This window comes from Dasypus novemcinctus, chromosome 24, assembly GCF_030445035.2.
Source record: "Dasypus novemcinctus isolate mDasNov1 chromosome 24, mDasNov1.1.hap2, whole genome shotgun sequence".
NCBI lineage: Eukaryota > Metazoa > Chordata > Mammalia > Cingulata > Dasypodidae > Dasypus > Dasypus novemcinctus.
This window is the reverse complement of record NC_080696.1, coordinates 47,059,913-47,065,029: the sequence shown is the minus strand read 5'-3', so window position 1 is coordinate 47,065,029 and position 5,117 is coordinate 47,059,913.

Below are 5,117 nucleotides of genomic sequence, written 5' to 3'. Positions count from 1 at the left end.
GATGTGGGGGTGTTTTCGGGACTTGGAGTTGTCCTGGGTGGTGCTGCAGGGACAGTTACCGGACATTGTATGTCCTCCCATGGCCCACTGGGTGGACTGTGGGAGAGTGTGGGCTATGATGTGGACCATTGACCATGAGGTGCAGCAGTGCTCAGAGATGTATTCACCAAGTGCAATGAATGTCTCATGATGTTGGAGGAGATTGTTGTTATGGGGGGAGGAGGGGGGTGAGGGGGGTGTGGGGTATATGGAGACCTCATATTTTTTAATGTAATATTTAAAAATATTAAAAAAATAAATAAGGGCAAAAAAAAATCTCCCAGCAAAGAAAAGTCTGGGACCAGATGGCTTCACAGGTAAATTGCATCAAGCATTTCGAAAAGAATTAACACCAATCCTGTTTAAACTATTTCAAAAAATGGAAGAGGAGGGAAAATTACCCAACACATTTTATGAAGCCAACATCATCCTAATACCAAAGCCAGAAAAAGACACTGCAAGAAAAGAAAATACAGACCAATCACTCTAATGAACATAGATTCAAAAATTCTCAACAATATACTTGCAAGGGAATCCAACAGCATATCAAAAAGACTTATACATCATAACCAAGTGGGATTTATACTTGGTATGCAAGGCTGGTTCAACATACGTAAATCAATCAAAGTAATACACCACATTAACAAACCCACAGCCAACATCATACACAATGGGGAAAGGTTGTAAGCTTTGCCTCTAAGATTGGGAACAAGGGAAGGATGCTCACTGTCACCATTGTTATTCAATATTGTACTAGAAGTTCTAGCTAGGGCAATTAGAGAAGAAAAAAAAAAGGCATCCAAATAGGTAAAGAGGAAGGAAAACTCTGTTTGCTGATGACATAATCCTGTACTTAGAAAATTCTCAAGTATTCACAACAAAGCTACTTGAGCTAATAAATGAGTTCAGCAAAGTGGCAGGTTACAGATCAACATGCAAAAATCAATAAAGTTTTTGTAGACTAGTACTGAGCAATCTGAGGAGGAAATCAGGGCAAAAATTCCATTTACTATAGCAACACAAAGACTTTAATACCTAGGAAGTACAGGACCTATTTGCAGGAAACCATAAAACAATGTTAAAGAAAATTTAAAAGACCTAAACATGGGAAGTGGACTTGGCCCAGTGGATAGGGCATCTGTCTACCACATGGGAGGTCCACAGTTCAAACCCCAGGCCTTCTTGACCCGTGTGGAGCTGGCCCACACGCAGTGTTGATGTGTGCAAGGAGTGCCGTGCCACGCAGGGGTGCCCCCTGTGTAGGGGAGTCCCACACGCAAGGAGTGTGCCCCATAAGAAGAGCTGCCCAGCATGGAAGAAAGTTCAGCCTGCACAGGAATGGTGCCACACACACAGAGAGTTGACACAGCAAGACGACGCAACAAAAAGGAACACAGATTTCTGTGCCGCTGACAACAACAGAAGCAGACAAAAAGAGGAAGAACATGCAGCAAATGGACACAGAGAACAGACAACTGGGGCATGGTGGGGAGGTGGGGAAGGGACAGAAATAAATAAAATAAATCTTTAAAAAAATAAAAGACCTAAACAAATGAAAAGACCTTCTGTGTTCATGGATTGGAAGAATAAATATCGTGAAAATATAAATCTTGCTCAAACTGATTTATAGATTCAATGTGATACCCATCAAAATCCCAACAGCCTACTTTACAGAATTAAAAAGGGCAATTACCAAATTCATTTGGAAGGAAAAATGTACCTGAATAACTAAAAGCACTCTAAAAAAGAAGAACCACATGGAAGGAATTTCACTGCCTGACCTTGAAACGTATTACAAAGCTACAGTGGTCAAAACAGCATGGTATTGGCATAAAGATAGACACATCAACCAGTGGAATAGAACTGAGAATCCAAAAATAAACCCTCACCTATACAGCCAACTGGTTTTTGACAAACCTACCAAGTTAATGTTAACGGAACAAAACAGTATCTTTAACAAATGGTGCTGGGAGAACTGGATATTTTATAACCAAAAGAAGGAAAGAGGACCTTTATCTCACTCCCTATACAGAAATTAACTCAAAATGGATCAAACACCTAAGTATAAAAGCCTCTTCCCAACACTTTGAAGAGAGAGGAGTAAAGGTTTTAAAAGGTCTAACATGGGGTCCCCACATGTGTGACTCACTCTGCAGCACGTCCATGGTGCATGCCTCAGACTATCTACTTTTCTCCTTTTCTTGTTTCTTAATAAACTCTTTACTGCCCTGCTTGCCCTATGGTGTTTCTTTAAAGTCTTTTATGTGACATTAGCCAAGAATCTAGAAGCCCAGAACCCAGAGTCTTCCGCCAGCAAGACCACATCTTACCTTCTCTGCTCTTCAACCACCATCTTCTTTCCAGGGCCCCTGAAACAGCTCCCCCATGCCTCCCCAAAACACACACACGCAGCAGCCAGAGTTTTCCCCAAGTGTAAACTTCCTAAGGCTTCCCAAATAAATTTATATTCACTGTCAAATAAAATCTAAACTCACTAAGGCAGACTTCCCCTCTGATCCTACTTCCTAATGTCTTCATGGGCCATTAGACCAGCCTCCTCTCCTTCAAATAAAATGAGATTGCTCCTGTTTCTGGCCCTTGAACTTGCTGCTTCCTCCACCCAGAATGTTCTTCCCTGAATTTTCAGAGTTTCCTTCTTAACTCTTTGTCACCTTCACAGAGAAGACTTTCTTGACCATTCTAGCCAAAGCGCATACCTCCCACCTTTATTTTTTTCTGCGCACTTATCGCTATCTGAAATTTAATTATTTGTTTGCATGTTTATTGCCTGTCTCTCTTTGCTGGATATAAGCTCCAAGAGGACAGAGACCTTGTCGGTCATGTTCATCAATGTCCCCACAGTGCTTAGAACAGTGCCTGGACCATGTAGGTGCACAACACATATTTGCAGAATGAATGTACTTTTATTATTACTACTGTGCTCTGGCACACAAACAAAAATCTAGATCCATAAGATTGTGTATCCTGTCACAGAAGTATGACAAAGCATGTTTTCTTTCCAAGCACCAAGGATTTTCTCCCCAAGGAATTTTGTCAAGTGGAGACAAATGTCACTTAGGGAGGTTGACCTAACAACCTGTAAGTCTCTCCAGAAGCCATCATCTTGCTTTGTCCTGGCTCTGTCTGTCCCAGGCAATCTTCTGATTTATCAGGTACCTTCATAATCAGCTGCGTGGGATAGGATTGCTAGGCAGTCATTTTCTAATCTTCCTTCTTCCTCCACTCAAGTTAAGGGATGCATTTAGCTTTCTGGCACAAGGTAGGCACCTACACACTTGGACCCTATCAGCCAGGTATCGGGGAGGGAAAGAAGGAAGGGGCAGCATCTCCTTTAGAAACACTAATCTACAGAGAGAAAAGAACAAATCCTTGACTCGTTAATTCAGGAACAATGGCTTTGGATAGTGAATGAAGGACAATGGACTTTTGTAATTTTGCTTTATCTACAGCATTAAGTAAAAGTAATATTTTATATTCCATGAAATACAAAACATTTACTTATTGCTTAACTTGCTTTTGTGAGGGCCATGGACATGAATCAGAAGGCACACTCCAACTGAATGATTTGAAGAGAATGTAATTAAGGGACTATTTATAAAGGGGTGGGTAGGGTGTGTAGGAAAACCACACTTGTTAGCATAAAACCATGAGGCAGGGACAAGGGGAGGGAGTGGTTACCAGGACCTGCAACAAAAGAGGACTGTGTAGAGCAAATGTGTATGATCTTTGGTTGAGAGCTGCAGAGAGGGCACTGTGGGAATAAACACCCCAATCTTAATCTCCACCCTCCCTCGCATGTCTAAGGCTGTTCCCTAAGGTCTAAAGCCAACCAGAAACCAGAGGGCAAGGAGGTATGTGGAGGGAGTCAGGAGAGGTTAAAGCAAGTTGAGAGAGAATGTAGAGGGGCAGAGGGAAGAGATCTTTCATATTGGCTTAGGCAGAATGGGACAAACACGACTTCAGAATACTTCTTGTTGTGTGTGACCTTGGTCCTGTAGATTAATCCGAGACTGTTTCATAATCTGTAAAATGTGGAATAACAATTTCAACCTCATATGGTTATTGTCAAGATGTATGTGGAGCTGTCCAGCACTCTATCAGCTAGCTTTTACTGCTAACCCCCAAATTTAGGAGCATGCCACATTGAGTTTTTATTTTTCACATGTGTGCAGGTTGGCCAAGTAGACTGAGCTCTGCTTCAAGCAGAGGGGGCTGGGCCTGGCTTGAGTGAAGCAGCAGCTCTGTCTGTCACCACTTGTCTGTCATCACTGTATGATGATGGCAGAGACGCAAGACAGCAAGTGCTGATGTGCAAGCACTTCTTAGGCTTTTAGTCCTGCATTCCTTTCCTATGGTCGCTTAAGAAATTACCATAAATTTTGTGGCTTAAAACAATGCAAGTTTTTCCTCTTACAGTTCCAGAAATCAGAAGCCCAAAACAGGTTTCACTGGATCAAAATCAAAGTGTTGGTAGGGCCATGCTCCCCCTGGAGGCTTTAGGGAAGAATCCATTTCCTAGCCTTTTCCAGTTTCTATAGTCACCTGCAATCCTTGGCTCATTGCTCCTTCTCCATCCTCAAAGCCATCAGTATAGCATCTTCCAGTTTCTCTGACTCTACTTCCACGTTCACGTTGACATTTTCTGACTTTTGGCCCTCCTGCTCCCTTTCTCATAAGGGGTTTGCACTAGGCCCACCTGGATAATCCAGAAGAATCTCCCCATCTCAAAAGCATAACTGAATTACATCTACAAAGTTTTCTTTTACCGTGTAAGGTAGCATATTCAAAGGTTCCAGAGATTAGAACATGGACATCTTTGAGGGAGGGGGCATTATTCAGCTTCCCACATGTCATGCCTTCTAAAAGCCCATTGGCCAAAGTCAAGAGATAGACTAAATATTTCTGGTAGTAATCTAGCCTACTTCATACCCAGTAAACCCTTAATACTTATTGGATGTGAATTTGGACCATGGGGACTCAAGTGTCACATTTCTTGAGAGCTTCCTGAAAACAGCTACAAACACTGATCATCTTATAACAACCTTAGCTACCCTGTA